Source organism: Triturus cristatus, chromosome 1_2 (genome assembly GCF_964204655.1).
Source record: "Triturus cristatus chromosome 1_2, aTriCri1.1, whole genome shotgun sequence".
Taxonomy (NCBI): Eukaryota; Metazoa; Chordata; class Amphibia; order Caudata; family Salamandridae; genus Triturus; species Triturus cristatus.
The window spans coordinates 1018829288-1018853142 of record NC_140580.1 but is presented as its reverse complement, the minus strand read 5'-3'; positions in this window follow the sequence as shown (position 1 = coordinate 1018853142).

Here is a 23855-nt window from a genome sequence, read left to right as displayed (position 1 = left end):
TAGGCAAACACCAGCAAATGGAGAAGGTAAAGGATGAAAAGGAACTGGAAAGAGTGAGGTCAAGTGTCGGTGGCGGAAGGTATGAGGTAGAATCAGGACTAGGGAGCATTGAAATTCATCAACCATAGCTTTCTAGAGAGCAGGTTGTGGGCTCCTAGGCTCCTAACAAAAACTTTGGGCTTTGGCTTTTATTGTTTTACAAATTAAGCACTGTTGACACCTGAGCCTGACAGGCTGTCTGACTGTTGTGTATTACATAAATCTGCCTCGGGCACCACAGTGGGCACCGACATTTGCTCTGCCAAGTGAGGCAAAAATAAGATATTGCTTTCTGAAATGGCCAATAATGCAGATTTTACACCAGTCTTTGCATTTTTCAAATTTGACCTGCATGGTCACTGCAAATGTAGATACACAATTGCATAATAGAAGAGCTGTGCGGGCAAGTTCGTTACATGGCCCCTCCAAGACAGTGACTAGTGCCGAGTTTGCCACTGTAGTTAGTTATAGCAAAAGGGACGGGCCCTAACCAAGTCTACTGCATCCAAAAGCAATCAGACTTAGAAAACTATTACGCTTTTTTAGAAGAACCCTCACCCACCAACCTAGTTGGTGGCCTGCTTCATCATCGGTGTTGTGTATATATGGTTGCTAAGTAACTCGGCATGAACCCTTCATTCTTTACTCATTATAGAGTGCATGGTCCGTGCCGTGCTCGTTGGGACAATGGTACGTTGGAGATTGATGGCTCTGGATGCTCCCCGGTGATGTTATAATATTATTGGAATAAACTACTTTTACTTCTACTTCTGGATGCTGCATTACTTAACAATTGGCGACAGAGGACTGTACAGCATCACCCTACGGACCTACGTGTAGATTTTGGATATTTTTTTAAGTTTCAAATTCTTCGACAAGCATTTTACTTGACCTTGAACATTTTCATTTCGAAAATATTTGGTCAATGAATGCCTACTTGTGGAGTTGCAGTGTCTAATAAAGCTACGCTTGAGTATTTTTTTTTGTCTAACTCCAAGTTGCTTTTCATTCAATCGTCTCTTCTGCATTTTTCGAAAGCTTACCGTTGCAGTTAAGAGTGGATGACGCCTTCGGAATCCTGTGCTACCGTGGAGTAAAAAATTAGCTAGCATTCGCGCCAAGAATTTTCAATTCTATTAAGGACACGGAGGCGAGGATTATGCTTCTCTTTCTTATTTATTGCTACTCACAGCAGCCAATGAAAACTTTTCTTATGCAAAACAAACTACATTTCCCATGATGCATGCACCACATCACTTCCTGCAGAGCCCCATAAGAGCCAGTAATACCGGAACCAGTCCTCTTTCTTTGCTCCGAACAATAAGTCCATTAATTATAACAAAGTTCAACAACAGCTTCCAACGTGGAAGAAACCAGACCAGCTGGGAAGAACGTCAACTTCAAGCAGGATTACGACTAATCCATCTTCTTTTCGGATCCTGAAAAAACAGAGATAGAACAACCCGCAACTTCTGTATGATCAGAGTATATATGCAAAACCGGTGGGCAATAGTTACAATACTGTAATTTAACCGGGTGGGATAATCCTCGCCTCCGTGTCCTTCATAGAATTGAAAATTCTTGGCGCGAATGCTAGCTAATTTTTTATTTTATTACAGGACCGGAGGCTTCGTATTATGCTAGTTTAACGCTGATTAAAAACAACAGAGGATATGTCACCCCCCGGTTTATAATAAAACTATTTAAACGTTGACTCAGATGACCTATCTGCAGAATGCATGATATCCTGTACAGTAGAACCCAACATGAAGGTCTTAGAGGCCATAGCGCCTCGAACAGTATGTGCACCAAAGACCTGAGTATCTACACCCGCTTCCTGCATAACATTTTTTAGCCATCTGGCTATAGTAGCCGCAGTCACAGGTTTGTACGGTTTTTGCAGAGCAATCAACAATTGAACAACACCACCAGGCCTAGTAGGCCTGGTACATTCTTCATAAGCCCTAAGGCATTGGACCACACAAAGTTTAGCATTGTCGGGAAAAGCATGATAATCCACACTGCGTGACATGGTTTTAACCTAGACGTAATATTAAATGAAACTCCCTCCGGAGTAAATACTCTACCTGTAATATCAAGAGCTTTAACATCCGAGGAATGTCTACAAGCCGCTAGGCAGAGCAACATGGCCAGTTTGGCCGACAATTGTTTCCTGGACAACATATTGTTGTCGGGCCATCTGTTAAACAGTGACAGAAGCAGCGAGACATCACACAAGGAAGAATACTTTGGTTTGGGCAGATTAGCCACTCTGATACCCTTTAGCAGTTTGCATATTAAAGGATGCATTCCGACAGGTTTGCCCTCGATCTGAGAGTGGCCTGCCGATATGGCGGAACGGAAATTATTAACAGAGCGATACGCTAAACCTTTCGATGCTTTTTCGGACAGGAAGTTTACAATAAAGGGTAATCCTGCCCCCACGGGATCCACATGCTGTCCCATGCACCAACCAACCCAGGATCCCCAGGCTGAAGAATAACGCTTCCTGGTAGAGGGGGCCCACGCTTGGTTGATAAAGCCTGAAGCTTGTTCCGAAAATCCTGGCATTTGCCAACGCTGCCTGAAAGTCTCCAGGCCATCAGAGACGATGCCCCGATAGAACCATCGGGTCTTTCTCTCCATGAGGGCCCTGGAGCATCGTCGAGGACCATGGGATCCTCCTGGGGAAGTCGCAACTCGCCTCCAGCAACAACGGGAACCAAGGCTGCGACTTCCACAAGGGAGTCACTAATATCACTTCTGCTTTTTGGCGCATCACCAGAATGAACACACGAGGAATGAGAATGAAGGGTGGAAACGCATAATTCAACTTCTGAGTCCACTCCTGCACAAAGGCATCCATCGCCAGCGCCAATGGGTCCGGCCTCCAGCTGAAAAACTTCGTCATTTGACGGTTCAGCCTGGAGGCAAACAGGTCGATCTCGCAAAACCCCCATATCTCCTGCAACCACCGGACCACCCGTGGGAGAAGTTGCCAATCGCTGTAGTCCCTGAGGTGGCGTGAGTTCCAATCCGCCACCACATTGGACTGACCCGGAATGTATTCTGCTATGACTGAAATCTGATGACTCAGGCAATAGTGCCAAAAGGCCTTCGCTATCTCCACCAACATTGAGGACCTCGTGCCCCCCAGTTTGTTTATGTACCGCACCGCCGATATGTTGTCCATCCGAAGAAGGATGCAACATGAGACCTGCGTGGGAGATAGTGTCCGGATCGCAAATGATCCTGCGAAGAGTTCTAGACAATTTATGTGAAGATTTAACTCTTCTAGGGACCAACGTCCCCCTGTGGAAATATTTCCGCAGCGCGCTCCCCAACGGCTGGCGTCGGATTCTATGACCACCTCCGGTAGAGAGCCGAAAATCACTCTGCCGTTCCACGCCTCGACGTGGGCCAACCACCACTGCATCTCCTCCCTCACTTCTTGGGACAGAGGGACTACATCCGTGTATGAAAGACCCTTATGCAAGTGCTGAATTTTGAGTCGTTGAAGGGCCCTGTAGTGTAGGGGTCTCGGAAATATTGCTTGAATGGACGAGGCAAGAAGTCCCACTATCCGGGCAATCCCCCTGAGAGAAACCATTTGTTTGATCAGGAAGGAGCGAAGCTCTTTCTTGATATCCCAAAGCTTGGAATTTGGAAGACTGAGCTGGGCCGTCTGAGAGTTTATGACGAACCCCAGAAAATCTATCGTCTGCGTGGGGCACAGAACCGATTTTGGTTAGTTGATCACGAATCCAGGTTCTGCAAGATACGAATGGTCATGCGCAAGTGCTGAACCGCCAACGCCTGAGACTGCGCCATGATGAGCATGTCGTCCAGGTAGGCAATCATGCGAACCCCTTGTTCCCTGAGGTAGGCTACGACAGGTTTCAGAACCTTGGTGAAGCACCACGGTGCTAAGGAAAGTCCGAAAGGAAGGACCAAATATTCGTACCACCGGTTACGCCATTGAAACTGAAGGAATCTGCGATGGGGACGATATATGGGAACGGACAAATAGGCGTCCTTCAGGTCCAGACGGACCAACCAGTCCCCCTGCTTCGATAGGTCTGCCAGCAGATGGATGCCCTCCATCTTGAAGTGCTTGTAAGTCATATAGTGGTTGAAATCCTTCAAATTGAGTACCAACCTGTAACCACCGCCTTTCTTCTGCACCAAAAAATATTGCTGCAGAAACCGCGAGGGCCCTCGTCGCAAGGTGCTATCGCGTGTTTCTGCAGCAATCCTTCTATTTCTGAATCTATGAAATCGCACTCTAGTTGGGAAAAAGAAAGCTGTCTGGGCCGATGAACATGACAAGGAGTCTGAAAGAACTCTAGATGGAACCCCTGAACTGTCTGCAAAACCCATGCGTCCTGCGATATTTGAACCCAGTTGTGATAAAACTGCTGAATACGTCCCCCCAATGGAAGAAGAAATAAGTCTGGAGCGCTCACCTGAAGACTCGGTATTCTGGAATCCTCCCCGATAGGATCCCTTGTTAAAGCGTCGCTTGTTGAAGCATTGCCTGGTGGGGTAGAAGGTGCCACCACGGGTGGAGTCCCACTCTCCCCTGCCACGTCCAAAGTCTCCTCGCTGAGGACCATGGGAAAATTGACGGCCAAACGAGCGTCCCCGGCCTCGTCCGGCCCTGTTGAAAACCCCAGCTTGGAATACACGTTTGATTCCTGCCTGAGCCTTGTCCAGGGTCGTGAAGGTGCCCACGTATTTCGCCACATCTTTGACTAAGCGGTCGCCGAAGAGGTTTCCGTCCGCCAAGGGACCAGGCTCCGCCGCCGCCACCTCCGTAAGGTTAGAGTCCATGCGCATCAGGATGGACTTCCTGCGCTCCGTGGAGATTGCGCAGTTGGCATTACCTAATAGGCAAATTGCCCGCTGGGTCCAGCCCGCTAATACATGGGAATCAATAGCGGTTCCCGACTCCTGCGCCTCTAGAGCCATCTCCAATATCTTGGCCAGGGGACCGACCACATCAAGAAGCTTGTCCTGGCACCCTCGCCTGGCGCGATCTATACCCTTCTTGGGGTCCTTGGCGAACTTTTTAAGGAAAGTTAGTAGACTGGGGTCAATTTCTGGTGTTTCCGCCACCTTGTCCGAAAGATCCGGTCGGGGACATTCAGACCGCAGCCTGTTGCGCACTTCCTTGTCAAAGCTTTTGCGCAGATGCTCATGTAGGTACGCTGCCACCTCCGGGGTGGGCAACCAATCAGAGGACCTAGGGTGAACAATATCCGAGGGGTTGAAGGTGAAAGGCGTAGGGGCCGTCTGTGGAGTCTCCACATTCTTAGCCTTCCTAGATTTCTTCTTGAGAGGGGAATCCTCCGGGGTGTCTGATGAGGGGGAACCAGGTTCCGAGTCGGTATCCTGAACCTTCTCTCTCTCCATCTCAGGACGCAGAAGTGACGAGTAAGAGGCAGAATGAGGCCATGACGTAGGCCGTGGCTCTTCTGTCGGAACTTCAGCTGGGGAAGTGAAGCCATGATGCTTCGCGAACCTCTCCAATTGCCTAGTAATAGGCTTCAATGCAGTCGCCAATGCCTGCTGCACAGTTCCTGGAACTGCCTTCTGCAGGGCCTTGTTGACAGACTCATGTACGGAAGCGTCCAGGGCCTCAACAATATTTTCCTCGATGGAAGGTGTACCTACTTCCTCCTCGTATAAGGTGTCATCCTCCTCATAGTGCACCCAATTTTCCATGGTGGAACCAAATTTATAGACGTACTTGCTCATAAGGCAATAGTAAGGACGAGTAACAGGGGGGGAGCCAACCCACAGCACCACAGCACCGGTACCTAGCTCCTCAGCCAAAGCTGTCACTCAATTATTACAGCCCACAGGGCGTAGTGGAGCCAAAAGAGCAAGAAAAAGTCCAAGGAGGTGTGCTCCCTCCAGGCCCAGGTCGTTTTTGCAGCCAGCCAGGCGTAATGGATGCTCTCTGAATGGGACTCAGCCTGGAATGGCCAAAAATGAAAGAAAAACGTCAGAAAACGGGCATTTACGACGTGCATAGCCCAAATCCTACCAAAATAGCCCAATTGGGCTACGCACGTGGAAACCGAAACAAAAGCAACAGTGACTGGCTCCCAGCGCACCAGCTTATTAGGGGAGCCTTCGCGCTATGCTCATAATTGAATTACACCCACCGAAGGTGAGGCGGTACCGTGCTGTGCAATTAGGACGCGTTCAACGCGCTGCTATGTAATATGCAAGATGCGCTTGCAAAAATGCCAGAAATCGGCGCGATGCACCCACGCATCGATCGCCGTATACAGGGACCTCCGCCAAGCCCTGAAACTGCCCCCGCTCCCAGTGGGAGCTCCGTAGCGCCAAGGGCGCGAAATCCGGCCCGCCCCGCAAAGTAGGGCAGTATAGCTTAAATGCAAAGCGGCGTTAGCAGCAAATAGCGCATCAAACATTATATCAAACATTCATTATTGCAAAATCGGAAGCTCAACTTTACTGTCTGCGTGAGCAGCAAAGAAAGAGGAATGGTTCCGGTATTACTGGCTCTTATGGGGCTCTGCAGGAAGTGATGTGGTGCATGCATCATGGGAAATGTAGTTTGTTTTGCATAAGAAAAGTTTTCATTGGCTGCTGTGAGTAGCAATAAATAAGAAAGAGAAGCATAATACGAAGCCTCCGGTCCTGTAATAGAATCTGGAGTGGCCGATGTTGTGACAACGCTTCCCTCTTCCATCTTCAGAATCCTGAGTAAACACGGAATCTGAAGCTACGAATATTGCGCATTCTGTCGTCAGTGAACGTGAGTCAACGTCATCTCGTTTCTCACGTAACGCACCGCCATCTTGTTTTCTTTGTGTCTGCTAGCAACTCATTCCGTTCACAGCGCTTTGCTCATTACTCTTTTCTCTCACCAGAGAACCATCACGCTGGAATTAAACGGAGGCATTTGCGGTAACATTTCGCACATATTGCTATTATTTTCAACAAATAGTAGTGGAAGTTTTCACTATGAAGATTTTACTCTGTTTTACTCGTAATCAGTGAACAATTCCCTTTACTAATACTTTTATTATTTTGCTTCAAGATATTTAAAGGGTGAAGATTGGACACTGTTTTATTTATTATTTACTGAACTATTTCCTTCATATGACATTTATTGTTCTTCTTCAACATGTCTACTCAACATTACAATCTCGCTCCTCCTCTGTGTTTTTGGCCTGCTGGTTCTTCTCCATGCATGAAGTGGCCTGAATGGAAAGTGTACTTTATTAATTATATTGACACTCTTGATGTTCAAGGAAAAATGTCTCCAGCTCACAAAAAAGGAATTTTCTTGCACTCTGTTGGACCTGAGGAGCTTAAAGCGTACAGCCAAATGATAAGAGTCAGTGGGGGTAGTGAAGGAAATGTTTTTACAGCTGCTCTTAATGATTTCGATCGTTATTTTTCTCCTAAAGTATTTATTGGCATTACAAGGTACAAGTTTTTTCGGAGGAAGCAGAACGCAGATGAATCCATTGACACCTATGTTTCTGCTTTAAGAACTCTTTCTCTCGACTGTTAATTTGGTATTTTGCAAAAAGATCTTATAAGGGACCGAGTAGTCATGCATGTTAGAGATTCTTCTATCCAGGATAGATTGTGGGTTAACGGAGACTCCAAATTAGATGATATTTTAGCTATAGTTAGGAAAGCAGAGATGTCATGTACAAGTGCGAAAGAAGTCAGGGTTGAAGAGAAAGATAAAGTGGACAAATCAAGTTCTCTTGTAGCTAAAGTACCAGAGTCATCTCCAATACAAAAAAGCAAAGCACTTCAAATGAACGTAACACTTTCCCTGACAAGGACAGGTTTATTTGCTACAGATATGGCAGCAAATCTCACTTAGCTAACAACAAACTTTGTCCTGCCATAAAACAAAAAATTTCTGTATGCAGACTTGTAGGACATTTCTCTAAGATGTGCAGAAAAGCGAAAGGTGGTAAAGTTAAGTGTGTTGATGAGAAAGACCCAGGTGAGAGTGATAGTGATAACAGGAGTACACATTTTGAAAGGACATGCTTGTTAAATATTACAAACTCTTAAACATTGATAATTTGATGATAAAAAAAAACATTTGCAATATGACTATAGGTGGTGTAGAGATACAAATTTATGCTGATTCGGGCTCTACATATTCTATAGTAAATGAGAATGTTTGGAAGTCCAAAGTTGCAGAAGAACTTGGGCTCAATTTGGATGCCCCTGACATCAATCTTGAAGGGTATTCAGGTGAAAGAATTGATATTATTGGGTCCTGTCTACTTATTTTCAGGTTCAAAGACCGTGATTTTGTGGCAAGGTTGTATATTTAAAAAAAAGGGCCGTCTGTCCAAGGAAAACGTAATATTATTTTTAATCCTAATAGCCCTGATCCCATCATGGTTATGGGAGATTCGGAAGAATATAGTAAAAGTTTGTTGGACAAATATCCTGAAATTTTTAGAGATGACATTGGTGAGTTAACACATTTTAAACACAAGATAATTGTGAAGGATAACGCTTGTCCTAAAATCTTTAAGGCTAGGAATATTCCCGTAACTGTGAGAAAGGAGGTAGAAAAAGAACTTGGCAAATTGGTGGAGAACAATGTGATTGAGAAGATTGATTCTTCTGAATGGATTTCCCCCATTGTCGTAGCCAGACGCGTCAATGGCAACATCAGGCTCTGCATTGATTTGCGCCACTTTAATAGCAATATTCTGGTCGACCAATTTCCGTTACATAGGATTTCTGAAATGTTGGCATTAGTTGGTATGGCAAAGTTATTTTCCTGTATTGATCTTTCTGCCACCTACCATCAAATTGTCCTTGATGAAATTGTGATGTACACTGCATTTGTTACACCCTTTGGATGATATCAATTTAAAAGAATGCCCTTTAGTCTTGCGTCTGTGGCGGCCGTGTTCCAGCGTACTATGCATAACGTCTTTGGGGATTGTAAAAATGCAGTGCGTTTTCAGGACGATATCCTTGTGTTTGCTAACAACAAAGTTGATTATGATCACGCCTTAGATTCGGTGTCGGGGAGATTATCGTCTAATGGTCTGACTGTGAAGCATTCAAAATGTAAAGTTGGAGTTACGTCTGTGACTTATCTTGGTCATGTACTGTGTGAGTATGGCATCAAACCCAAACCTGAGTTAGTTGAAGCTATTCGTTTGGCACCTTCTCCTACTTCAAAGTATGATGTAAGATCATTTTTGGGATTAACTGAATTCTACGCTAAATACATACCGAACTTCTCATGCTGGGTGTTCAATATTAGACAGTTGCTAAAAGTCAAATGCAAATTTGAATGGAGCGAGGAGTGTGAGAAGGAGTTCAAAGATCTAAAATATGCCATTGAAAATGCCACAGCCCTCAATAGTTTTGATCCTCTTCTTTCTTGCATTATTTCTACGGATGTCAGCTCCAAGGGTTTAGGGGCGGTGCTTGCACAGAAATTGGAGATGGGTAAGGAATCCATCATTGCTTATGCCTCTAGAACTCTCACACCTTCTGAAGAGAAATACTCAACTATCAAAAGGGAGACTTTCGCTTGCGAGTGGGCTTTGGAGCATTCTAGGGTGTTTGTTTGGGGGAAAGAATGTCAGATCCATAGCGAACATAAAACCTTGGTGCGTTTGCTCACTACTGACGGTATGATGAATGCCTCAGCAAGAATTGCCATAATGTCCATGAGACTACAAGATTTTATTTACAGAATTGTATATGTTCCCGGGAAAGAGAATATCACTCCTGATTTCCTATCCAGACTTTCCTCACCTCTTAGAGAGCATGTCCATAATCCCTTCGGACAATTTTCAAATTGCTCTTGTACATGATGAGGGTCCCCTACCCATCAAGAAGGAAGTGTGTTCTGCTGAATATCTAAAAGATCATACTTTGCAAAAGGTTCAGAAATATATCCTTGAAGGCTGGCTTTCCAAGAAAGATATCTCCCCTGACCTTTAAGGCTTCTGGGAGGTAAGAAATTAATTATCATTCACCAATGGTACCATTTGGAGGGGAGACAGAGCTATACCTCCTACTGGTATAAGACATATGGTTGGTCTTCGTGGTCATGAGGGCCACAATGGCATTGTAAGTACTAAACAATCTGTCAAAAAAATTATTTTGGTGGCCAGGATTGGACATTTTTGTGGAGCGCATTGTTAGAGATTGTGTCACCTGCGCCAATGCTGACAAGTCTTTAAAGACACTCAGACCAAATATGGGTGAACACTGTGTTCCCAATGGGCAATGGGAAACTATTGCTATGGATATTATGGGTCTCATAGGTCCAATGAACAAGTTCATTATTGCTGCCATTGATATATTTTCTAAGTGGCCTGTTTTAAAGATTGTAGAAAGAGGGAACACTGATACTGTATTGCTAGTTCTAGATGAAATGTTCACAGAGGAGGGTTTACCTATCCGTGTAATCACTGACAACGGAGTTCAATTCATTTCTAACAAGGCCAAGGACTATTTTCAAAAGGTTGGTGTCATACATTGTACCACTTCTGTGTATAACCCTAGTGGCACTGGTATCATTCAGAGATTTAACAAAGTACTGAAGAGCCCCATACAGGTCACTGGAGTGGATGATGACAAATGGAAATTTCATGTGATGAAGACCATGTGGAAGTACAGAACTACTCCTAATGATATGACTGAGTGTTCCCCCCTTTGAAATCATGAGGGGTAGATTACCAAGGACCAAATGTAGCCCTTCTTGGTTAGTAACTTCCACCAAGAGCCGCATTGATCTAGATTTGGTTAAGAAAAAGATTGAAAAACCTCATATAGTCAATAAGCATAGACTTGACTTGAAGGGAGGTTCTAAAATTGATCCAGTTGCCCAAGTTGGTATGCTGGTTAAAGTAAAAAAAACCTTGGAAAGTTCCGAAGGGTCAAAGCCAATATATGGGACCATTTACTGTGAAAGATGTTTTAAAAAATTCAGTAAGACTTTTCAATGGCAAGGTATGGAATCTTACCTGAATTGCTGTTCTCAAGGGTAACAAGAATTTGTATCGCGACAAATGTATTTCTTCTAGACACAAGTTTGATGATGAGGACATTGTTAATAGTAGTCCTGTGGTTTTGGAACATAGTGGAGAACAGAGTATTCTTCTGTTTCCACTGTGTCCACGGATGTTGGCACTTCTCATGTCAATGATTGTGCATCTGTTCCTGAATTACTTGAAACCAAGCGTTTACGCAAAAAACCTGTATGGCTTTCTGATATTGTTACTTGCATTAGGGATAAGTTGTATAAATGAATTTTTCTTTCATTTTTTTCTTCTCTCTTTTCTCTTTTCTCTCTCCTTTCTTCTATTCTCCTTTTTTTTTGGGGGGGGGTAAAGGGGGAAGATGTGTTGTGTATATATGGTTGCTATGTAACTTTGCACACAGACCCTTCATTCTTTACTCATTCTAGAGTTGTATGGTTCGTGCTGTGCTCGTTGGGACAGTAGTACGTTGGAGATTGATGGCACTGGATGCTCCCCTGTGATGCTGTAATATTCTTGTAATAAACTACTTTTACTTCTACTTCTGGATGCTGCATTACTTAACAATAGGGTTCCCACCTAGGGTGCAGAGTGCATCCTAGGTGTGCTTCGATGCTTGATTAGAGCGGAGCGGGTATTGTTGTGAAAGATAGTGAGAAAAGTGAATTTTAAAATTGTCTCATGGATCCCCCTCTCTGCCAGGAGAAACTTTAACAATGGGGTCCTGGGACAAGGTTAAAAAACTGAACGCGGATGTTATGAGATTTAAATGATCTTAAACATCCTTGGGTTGGTCGACATGTTTCAGCCAATATCCTATAGATTACCAGGCTTTCTTCAGGACCAGAGGTGAAAGGGCCATGGAAACACGGCCTTAGTGTAGTGAAAGTACACACGCTAAGGTGTACCTATTATTAGAGGGTGAACCAGTCACTCACGTTTTTTCATCCAGTATGCTGTATCTGTAAAAGAAAAATGCCACAATGATCAACAGTATCCATAGTATAAAAGTTATCGAATGCAGTGTATACAGTCATATTATCCATGTTTAGTTTTTTAACCTTGTCCCAGGACCCCATCATTACAATTTCTCCTAGCCTAAAGAGGGATCCTTGAGACAATTTTAAAATTAACTTTTCTCACTGTCTTTCACAATAATACCCGCTGTAATCAGGTGTTGAAGCACTCCTAGGATGCACTCAGCACCCTAGGTGGGAACCCGCTGATGAGGAACCCTCACCCACCAATTAAGCTGGTGGGTGAGGGTTCTTCTAAAAAACGTAATAGTTTTCCAAGTACAATTGCTTTTGGATGAAGCAGACTTGGTTAGGACCCATCCCTTTTGTTATAACTGATTACCCAAGGAAAAAGGACGTTCCATAAAGTCCTTGCTCTGTTGATGATATTAGCACTGTAGATAGTCAGGTGGAGAGGCCAGCAACGAGGGGCCCTTCTCATCTGCCCAGGACGTCTGAACAATGAGAAAGGACAGCAGGTCTATGCCACAACATTGCCTCTGCTTAGTTAACAAGCACACCAGCAGGAAAGATGTGGGTGTACGAGGTGGACGTTTTTTCCCTTTGAGTTCACTGGAGGATGAAAGGGGGGATTCAAAGCAGCTGGTGGATTAAGGTGTGCTGAACCACGTTCTAGGGCCTCAATGGTTAAATCGGCACTGAGTGGACCAACGTTTACCATGGTCCTCCTGCCTAGGGTTCTTCTGCAACAATAGACTCAGTCCTTCATTGCAAGTAGTGACGTAAATCCTCATCCGTTCACAAACAGGAGTTTGCCCATACATTGACATTACGAATTGAGATGTAATTACAGCAGGAGGTAATTACCATACACTCACAATTTTTGCCAGTCATATTTCACTAGGAGAAAACCAGCTGAATAGTGCCCTCTGAAAAATGTTCAGAAGAAAATAAAAACTTGCAGTGATCAGTGCTAAAACAGTTTTCACATGCTAAGCCTCATTCTGATGGGGGAAACTCGTTAAACGGTGGTAATAATTGTACCTTGTAAATGCCATTGTTCGAACAAAAGCCCTCTGCATGGCTATAGGAAGCTATGCTACCCTATTTTTGTACTTTTCTGAACTCCCCAATGCTAGTTTTCTCCCCTCCCAGTGAGAACAAGACCACATGTGCCAATGGGCAGACTCCGGCTTGACTCGCAGTGACAAGATATCATAGTTGGACTCTTATGTTTAGGGAGTACCTAAAGTACACCCATCTCTTCGAGGATGACTACCATCCCTGTATGCAGGCTATGGTAGACTGTCAGTGGTGGTAGCATGATCTGTAGTTGGAGAGAGGCCTTTGCATCTGAATCTGTATCCATATGGACAGACAATCTACCATCTCCCTCAAAGCACAAGCCCTCATAACTGCAGTCTGTTGTCACCACCATATTGGAAAATGCATGGAGTTTTCCTAAGCATGTTTGCATGTAGAAATGGGTGCATGCTATAGTTTTCATCTGTGCCTGTCCAAGTGAATTTAACTCTGTGTGTGCACTAATTTATGACTACTGCCTGCCTGTGTGAGCTTTTCCAGGGACCATCCTGGACCCCTAGAGCCTGCAGGTATAATATCTCCTGTCTCATTCACAGAAGTCATTGTTCTTTGCTGGTTGAGGGTGGTAGCACCCACCACCTTCCGCCTGCAGGATGTTCCCTATCAAAGTTAGCTCCACCCTCTTGTGTTTCCTGCCAGAATCTGCATTCCTGAGGTGCTTGGTCTCCTTTTCAAGACTATATCTATTCCAGCTGATCAAAGCAAGGCTGAAATGCTGCCTGACTGTACCATGTGCTGAGTAAATCCATGCATTTTTTATGTTATTGCACCGGCATAATATCGCATAATGTCAGGTAAATCAAACTAAGCTTGTAACATAAAATGCCTGCAATTTTGCCATTACATCGCACTGCATGAACACGATTTAATTCGGGTAAACAACGTATTGTTGGAACACTGCAATGACACTCCAAGGCTTTCCAGAACGGGAGTGCCAAAAGTACAAGCTGTTGATTGATGCTGGGAAATTAAGAGGCAAAGCATCATCCTTCCATTGGCTGCAGTCTCTGCTGCTGCATAATCTGTCCTTAGATTTTTGCATCATTTGGGACTATCAAGTACGTTTTGGATGGGCTGGTAAAGAACAGGTGCCATCTTTGTTTTCTTTTTTTTGAACTGACGTTTCTCTTCCTGGAAAGGTCAGCAGCCTGGACTATGGTATGCAAGGCAGGCCCATGTGTGGAGCAAGAAACAATGAGTGTAATGGCAATACTGTGTACTTTCCTGTCTAGGATCTAGTCTGCAGTACGTCATTGATTTAATAGATTTCAACATTCTCGCTGCTGCTGTAGTAGAGATAATTTAAGGCCTGTTGATTGCCTTAAAAACATGGCAAATTTGGGGTGTTTTGTGTCCGTATGTGTCTGTTGCTGGCTGGTGAGGGGCGTATTCCAAAAGTCTAGGCCCAGACAGCCAGCCATTTTCCTTTGTTCTCTGATGCCTTCTTCATCATGTACTTGTCCACCTTTGTGTGTGTGTGTTTGTGTGTACACATGTGTTTGTGTGTGCATGCTTGTGCTCGCAGGTGTGTGTTTGTGAGTGAAACATGCTATTTTAATGTGCATTTTCTGAACCTTTTACAAGTCTTTGGCTGGGGTAATTGTTTCAGAGGACTGTTTGTGTTTGGATATATTTACTTTTTTATTTTGACCCCTTGACTGCTAAGCCTATTCCCCCCCGGAATGCTAAGCCACATTTTTGCTTTTAAGTGTACTTCATGCTTACGCATTCATACAAATATTTCCACATAAGTTATGCATGGCAAATTCGTATCCTTTTTTCCAATATCCTAGAGTTTCTAAAGGTACCCAGAGTTTGTGGAGTTTTCTTTAGGAGACATAGAAAATAGCCAAAATATAGGTAAATTGAGTATTTTCTTTTTGTTTTAGAAAAATGGGCCAAACATGCTGCACAAGAAAGCGTATTCCCGCCCCCTAAAAATGGTATCAACAAAAGACTTGCTGTGCTTGCACCACTATCTACCCAGGTTTCAGGAACAAGCACTGTTGTATACAAACACTATGGAGGATATTCTCAAGAACGTGCGATAATCATCGCCAGAATAGATTAACGCAATCTCCCACATCGCCGTCTATCGCGGGCAAAAAACTCCGTTAACCTCACATTCTCAACATGGCGGTAACATGCAATAGTGTTCCGATAAAGTGTCAAATGTCTGCGATAACATTATCAGGATGGCGACACAAATCCAAACCCGAACGCGAAAAAACTTGCGTTGGGCCCAACGCGATGACAAAATCAGCGATAAGCTGTGCCAGACCTGCAATTCACACACGTCAGGCGGGAAAAATCACTATAAAAGCAGAAAAAAACCATAACAACTGCGAAGCACAATGGAGGTAGCCGGAGCAGGAACAGAGGACGACCAGAACCCCACAAGCCTTCCAGAGGCGCTGGATGGGACCTCGGGGTCAGGGAAGGGCATGGGCAAGAAGAAGAGGAAGACGCGGTTCAGTCTGCAGGAAAATAGGATCCTGATAACGGAGGTGATAAAAAACCATCAATAACTGTTTGTCACCTCCAATGTATCATTGGCGACAAAAAATGGAATATGGCAGTCCATCGTGGACAAGGTGAATGCAATCGGAGTGCTGAGGAGGACAATGGAAGAGGTCAAGAGGCGCTGGAATGATGTGAAGCGCAAAACCAAGCAGAAAATCGGCAACAACCAGAAGGCAGCAATGCAGACTGGAGGTGGGAGTCCAGGTCCATAGGAGGAGCTGGACGAGATGGAGGAAATGGTGTCCACAGTCATCAGTGTGGAGACGGTGGCAGGAGTTGGGGGACCTGACACTGCTAGACAGGAGCCGACACAACAGCAACAGGGTGAGTAACGACCTGGGACTGGGGGGATGGGAGGAGATGGGCACAATGGCACACATGCAAAATCAAGCAAAGCACAGTGCACACCCACAATTACTCTTGTCCCTGATTCCCTTGGCACACTGCAGCACACCTAGAAACTGCAAGATGGCCCCCGTCGACTATGTGCCCTGAGTGGGCCCTCCCCACACATCACTAATCTCACAACAAACCCATGCACATGTGCTGAACCCAGCAAAGCTGTGGGTCCGTGACCCACACTGACAATGCAAGTGACACTGCATGACAATCAGCATGGCTGCAGTCCCATTATCATGACATGGTGCACGCCACAACACTGAGGTGGCTGAGTGTGGACCACATCCGTAAAGGAGCAGGTCACACTCTGACACATCCACGTGCACGAACAAACCCTGATGTCAACAAGACATCTGTGGACAAACCATGCCCAAGAGTCCCAACTCCCACCAAAAGCCCAATTTACCCAAGTCTGCAACATCTCAGCACTGTATGAGCACAGAATTGAAAGAAACACCGCCTGAAAGGCCAGCAAAATCAGAGCTGCAGGGGCCACTCTCCCACGATGCAGCAAACACACATAAGAAGCAGAGCACATCAACATTGACAACAATGTGGTACACACTGCAACACGTTCACAACAGAGCAGAGGAAACAACTGCTGCCGCTTGTGTGTAGAAACTGGCCAATCACATCTGGCATAGCAGGGAAATGTGAGATGATGATGTACAAGTATAAACACACATTCGTGATGTTGTCGAAATGACCACTGTCCCGCATCAAATAGGCAGCTCCTCCCAAACAGTCACAATGTACATTGTCATGCAGTCTGTATGTAAACTTGTACAATGCATCCACATACATGTGAACACAATGTTAAACTGCATCTCCCCTTCACATTGCAGAGGGAGAATCAACACCTCCTGCAGAGCAGACCCAACAACTCTTCACTAATGATGAAGAGGAGCTCCCCACCTTCGACACCGACGCCCTCCATAAGTTCATAAACACCTTCAACACCCCACCCCCAGGAGCAGGGCAGCCCAGCTGCATCGAGGAGTCCTCAGCCCCTGCAGAGACCACACAGCAGGAAGCACCTACCACCACCGCTGTCCCCAGGACCCACACAATCAAACACATGGCCTTCCAATAATGTGTGTTAGGGTGCCAGGAGAAGATGGCTGATCAGGTGTGGGTGGGGTTCGACTGCATGGCAGCCACACTAGATGCCATACGTGGGTGTCTCACAGTCCCAACAGACACCCACAGTCTGCTCCATGCTCTCCAACGATCCATGGATAACATCGCTGGAGTCCTGACTCAGAGACAAGGGCAACTGTCCAGTCAGAGTGGCACCAGCGGTGTCATCCGGGAGTTGAGACACATGCGGAGGACCATGGAGAACATGGAGCGGGTGCAGGCGGAAAGAATGGCTGCCATGGCTGCACACCAGCGTGATGTAGCTGGGATCTACGATGCCCTGCAGACCCTCATCATGGCATTGCTGCCACAAGGCCTGGCGCAGATGACTGCTGCTGCTGCTTCGACATCCACATCTCCGCCCCTGATGTGTCAGTGCCACACAGTACTGGAGACAGAACACCACCACCCACATATGAGGCACATGAAACATCAGAGGACGAAGATGCGGATGATCCTGGCATACTGGTAAGAAGGAAGCAGTAGCATTCATCTCCGCCATATGGCCTGTTTCTGCTCAGTTCTGCCCTCTGCATCATCACCTTACACTGTCCCCCGATGCACTCTGCGACACTCACCTTGGACCTCGACATGGACTGCCATATTCTGTTTGGTCACCAATGACACAGCTATCAGATTGCGGATTGAACTCTTCCTCTTCCGATGTACTTGTCATTCCCTGAAGGACTCTGGCTGGCCCTCCATGGGCCAACAATGTAAAGTGGGGTTTGCATGGCCCTGTACTTCTCCAGCGACAACACTCCACTGAATGCGCATTAAACATTCAAATTCACACAGATGTGTCATGTCCATGATCATTCAAGGGTAAAAGTATGGATGAATGTAGGGTCAGTGATTCCCCCTTATGTCCATGTTGCTCATGTTGTGGGACTTGAGTCATAGGGTGCAACATTGCCGATTGCGGTCTGGGTGGCGCCGACACTACAACAGAGACACACGCATTAGTTACTTCCTTGTCCAGGCCAGAACAGAACCATGCCCAGAGCCCAGGGGTCATTGTTCACACCCTTACGCTGGACTGGCATACACCAGGCCAGCCCACTCCGCTTAAGCTTACAGGGGAGGACGACAACGCTACATGTCCCAGGTCTTCCCTGTAGCGATCTGCTGATCACAGGTCTAGTTGTCAGCATGCCACAGCCACTCCCTGAGGGTTGGTTTACACCCACACCACACCCATCCAGCACAGGCATCACAGGATATGTGACCCTGCCAATTAAACATGCTGGGCGCACGTGCTCGAGGCCATTTCCACTATCTATCGGAGAGTGTCCATGTAGTCATTATTTATGCATGAGGGCCTAGGGCCCTGCCACATCACATTCCCCACTGCCGGAGGTGACATGATGGCGTCCGCACCACACGACTCAATGATAAAGGGCCCATGACTGTCGGTGCACAGAGTTGGTGGCAGCCGAGGCACTTTGGCCGGCACAGGCCTACCCCCACGAGACGGTGACTTGCCGTGCACAGAGTTAGTGGCAGCCGAGGCACTTTGGCCGGGACGGGCCTACCGCCACGTGGCGATGACTTGCAGTGCACTGAATTAGTGGCACCAGAGCTGAGCGGGTGTGCAGCCTGCGATGATGCGTAGGCCTCGATACGCCGTCCTGCCAATCAAGATTCAATCTGATTTGTGAGCCCAGCTGGACAGCGTGTACGTCGAAGGCAGCAGGCTGCACAGACATGACTCCGTGGCGCGGTGCAGCAGGGAGCGCTGGGGGGCTGTGGCACGGAACCCAGCTATTGGCTGAGGAGGTTGCACCAGCACATGGTGGGCCCTCTAGGAGACACGCCGGTGGCGACAGGTGAACATTGAGGCCTGGGTACGCAGGGTCAGGCAGTCATCAATGGGCGGCTGACTGGTATGGGGACCAGGGCTGGGGTGCTTGCGGAAGACAAAGGAATCATGCACACTGCCTGGGAAGTTTGCGACAACAATGGTGAATAGGCCCCAGTGGTCCACTTTTGCCTGCACATTGATGGAATGCGTGTGGTTTCTGTTGCGGTGATTGTGTGCAGTGTCAGCAGGGGGCACAAGTAGTACATGTGCTGCAGTCAATTGCCCCCAAAACGTGCGGGAAGCCTGCTATGGCGTAGTTCCCTTGCTAGGTCTCCAGCTGTTCCTGCGCAGTGTGGGGGAAGTGAAGGTGCAGGGGTGTCATGCTTATACAAACCGTGATGCTTACAGGTATGATAAATCCTGCCTAATGAGACCGTAACAGAAGTTTGTGTGGTCGTAACCTTCCTTTTCTTTACTACTAAGGTTACGACCACACAGACTTCTGTTACATTCTTTTTGTGCAGGATTGATTATACCTGTAAGCATTCCGGTTTGTCCAACTGCAAAACACTGTACCAGATTACATTTGTGACTATACGGACGCTTGATCATTGTCACCATTTATCCAACAGGTTTCTGAATACGGACATTCAGAATTTGGAGTTGTGTTGGGGTGTTCCAGGACCATATGGAGTTAATTGGATCCACAAGTTTCCCTGATGAAGTTCCCCATTGGGATAGAACGCGTTGGCTGATGTTTTTGTGTTGTTAATTTATGTTTTTGTAATAAAAACTGTTTTCCACTACTGTTGACTACTGGACTTCACGACCTGGTGCACACCCATTTCAGTAACTACAATCTTGGATCTGGAGAACAGAAGCGCCAGGCAACAGCTGGGGTTGGGGTTGGTTGTAAAGGAACACTACGAATTGGGACTTGCGTGTGGTGCGGGTACAGGGGCCTGCCGTTGCTTTTGTGGATATGCATCCAAGACATGTGTGAGGTAGTTTGATATGGCTGGCTGTGAGACTCCTCCGACTCTGGCATTTGTTGGTTGGAAGGTACCAGAGGTCAACAAGTGCAGCACAAGTGCAGCACAGCCTGCAGCTTTGTCTGCGGAGGGATGTTGGTTGTCCGCTGTGTTGGTACCGTCAGCCTGTGGGCAATGTGGGTCAGGATGCGGAGAATGTTTGTCCTTTTGGGACTGTGGTGGGCAATGACATCCTCTGGTATTGAGTCTCTGAGGCCGGTGCGTTTTCGGAAGGTCCACTGTCTTGTTCTGCGCTGCCTTGGTGGTGGTGGTGGGTGTTGTGGACCTCTTGGGTCTCCGAGCTGCATGATCAGTGTCTCCATGACATGTGTTGGTCTTCAGATATGGCTCTGGGCTGGCCTCCCTTTTATACTGCAGGTAGTCGTCCTGCTTTACACTACTAAAATATTATAGTATTAGAACAGTGGCCCTTAAATGCAACAGTTAAGTAAACAGGATAATTATAGACTTGAATCAGTACTATAATGCGAGTGTCCAGCCGGACAATCAATTTAATAAATCAAAAATGAACCCATGACAAATACATTTAGAACAAAAATATATCAGGCAAGACGGGGTAGCTTGTGGAATATTGAGCACAATTTCTAACAAGCTCAGACAAACAGTAACTGCACATTTTTTATCTTGTGCGATTAACGTTCAAACTGTTTACATTAGTCTACGACGTTTCACTCCTTTAAAAACAATAATAGGATCATCATCAGGACAGTTAAGGTGCAAGCCTGAATCAATGAAAATAGCCTGGATATTGCTTGCGGGAAAAGGATAGCTGTACACGGACTCAGGAGGGGGCGGAGCCGCAGTAATGATGGTTCTTTGGATAAGGTGGTGAAGATATTCAGGCGTTTTTCAGCAATACGTGATAGTATATTCAATAAATTAGCATGTGGCAATGCACAGAATGATGTGAGATCCGATGCTCAATAGCTGGGAACCCAGTTTTTAAAGGATCGAAACGTCATCGACTAATGTAAACAGTTTGCACGTTAAACGCACATGATAAAAAAAGTGCAGTTACTGTTTCTCTAAGCTTGTTAGAAATTGTGCTCAATATTCCACAAGCTACCCCGTCTTGCCTGATATGTTTTTGTTCTAAATATATTTGTCTTGTGTTCATGTAGGATGCAGTATTGTGTCCCACGTAATTGCCACGTTTGTATTTTTGTTCTTTGACATTTTTGATTTATTAAATTGATTGTCCGGCTGGACACTCGCATTATAGTGCTGATTCAAGTCTGTAATGATGCTATTTGCTTAACTGTCGCCTTTAAGGACCACTGTTCTAATACTAAACTGTTACCCAAGGTCCTTCTTTACCTTCTGGGTTCCCTTGTTTTTGTAAAAGTATGTTATACTAGTAAAAGGCAGGTGTTAAATCCCTGCTGCTAACACGCCTTATCGTCTGTTTTTGGATCGCATCGCAGATCTGGCTGGTTGTTAAGGATATCACGAAGTGGTGTTTTCTAGTGTTTTTGCACGGGAACGCCTACTCTGCATATCATAAGCGTTAGTTGTCGCTGTCATCCGTGGCGATGTTTTATGCGGAAGCTATAGCTGGTAAACTGCCGATATCGGCAGTTTGCACCAGCTTGAGAATGGGTTAATAATTCTTTTGCCACTTTTGCTGTGCTAATGTGCCGATAACTCGGTGATAAGTCCTTGAGAATGTGCTCCTATATTTTTTACTACTCTTTTTGCCTTTTTCTAAGTAGTAGTCACTTAACCCTAATCTTTGTGGTTTCAACCTACTGACAGTTTGTTGGTGGAAACAGTTGAAAAAGCCATGGGTGATCCCAGAATGCTATACATTTCTGATAAGTAGATGACATTCTGCGTTTAGGAAGGGGATGTTTGTGTAGATCCCTGAAGATTTTTCCAAAGAAACTAACTGTTGAATTGAACGAATGCAAATTAGTAAGAGAAACAGTCATTTGTGACAACATTTTTATCTGTAAATTCTGGTCACAACAGCACTTTGTGAAAGCAATACACCATTATATCTGACAGACCCTTCTGGTTGCAGCTTTATGTAGGGTTTGTATGTTTCCGAAAAATAAGAGATACCCAGAGCCAACAACTGAGTTGCACCTTACAAAGACTTTCTGTTGTGTACAGACTATACATCAATTCATATGGTAAAATAAAAAGAATAAAAAATGGGTATGAAGGAAACCTATGTCTTTCTGAAATCTACACAAGATACTGAGTTTAGCAACAATGCTTATTTGTGCACCCCTGAATTTGGTTTTATCCGTATTTTTAGGTGATTTAGAGGCTATTTTGCAAAATGTTTTCTTTCCTGCTCACTGGTTAACATTTGGAAGCCATAAATGCATAGAAATTCAATTGCTAATAAGTGTTCTACTATCCTCTGTTCCCACAGCCTCCCGATAAAAATGGCACTCCACTTGTGTGGCTGGGACTATTTTTTGCCTGCGACACAAAAATGCCCTAAAACACGACCTGGAGACATCATATTTACCCAGCAGAATCCATGTTTTTTATGTGGGTATCTGCACATTTTGATCCTTAGCTCAGCTGGCACCCAGGAAAACCTACTAAACCCACACTTTTCTGAAAACTAGATGCCTCTGGGAGGCCAGGGTGGCATGACTTGCATGGGTCTCACCGGGTTTTCTTACCCATAAACCCTTCCAAACCTCAAACATTGGATAAAAATACACATTTTCCTCACATTTCTGCGAGGGAAACATCTGGAATCAGCGGGGAACCACAGATTTCTCTCCACCTAGCATTTCTCCACATATGCCAGTAAAAATGGTACCTCGCTTGTGTGGGTGGGCCTATCGACCGTGACAGGACAGTGCCAAAAATACAATATATATACATATATATATATATATATCTATATATATATAGATATATATATATATATATGTAAGTGTGTATATATATATTGGGTGGAATTCATTAACAATATTGCCGCTCAGCCCTACACAGAAATATTCCACACAAGGCAGAATGAGGGTATTGTTCTGTTATTTTTGCAAACAAAGCATTGATGAATCCGGTACTACAAGTGAGGATGCAGTGATATTATTTTGACATCTGCAAAGTATTATGGACATTGAAGTCCTTGAAAGAACTGATTGCTACTACACCTTTAAAACCTTTCTAAAAGACTTTCTAAGGTTTTTTTAAATGCTAGATTCTAACTACACCTACATATGTAAGGCACATGCAGAAAGAGGAAGAAATGCACAGAAAGGAGCAAGAGAAGTGCAGAAAGAGGCAAGAGAATTGCAGAAAGAAGTAAGGGAAGTGCAGAAGAGGCAAGAGAAGTACAGAAAGAAGCAATAGAAGTTCAGAAAGAGGAAGAATGGTGCAGAAAGAAGGAAGAGAGGCCCAGAAAGAAGCAATAGAAGTGCAGAAAGAGACAAAAGAACTGCAGAAAAGGGCAAGAAAAGTGTAGAAAGAGGCAAGAGAGGTGCAGGAAGAGGCATGAGAGGTGCAGAAAGAAGCACGAGAGACACAAGGGGACCTCATCGCCCCACCACCAGTGTACCAAGAGGTGCTTTTGCAGAGCGGTGTAAAAAAGGGCATGGCCTCCATTCCACCTCTCAGCAATCCCACTGTGTGGGGCTTACTAAAGGTACCTGATAAGCTAGTTGGTCTCAGTAGCGACGGGGACTTCATCCCCCACCATAGAGCGCACCAGAGGCACGTTTGCAGAGTAGTGGTGAAAATGGACTGGGCTTCCGGAGAGTTGCGGTTTATCTATATATTTTTTTAATTTAGGAAAGGGGGCTGTGTAGTCCACCTT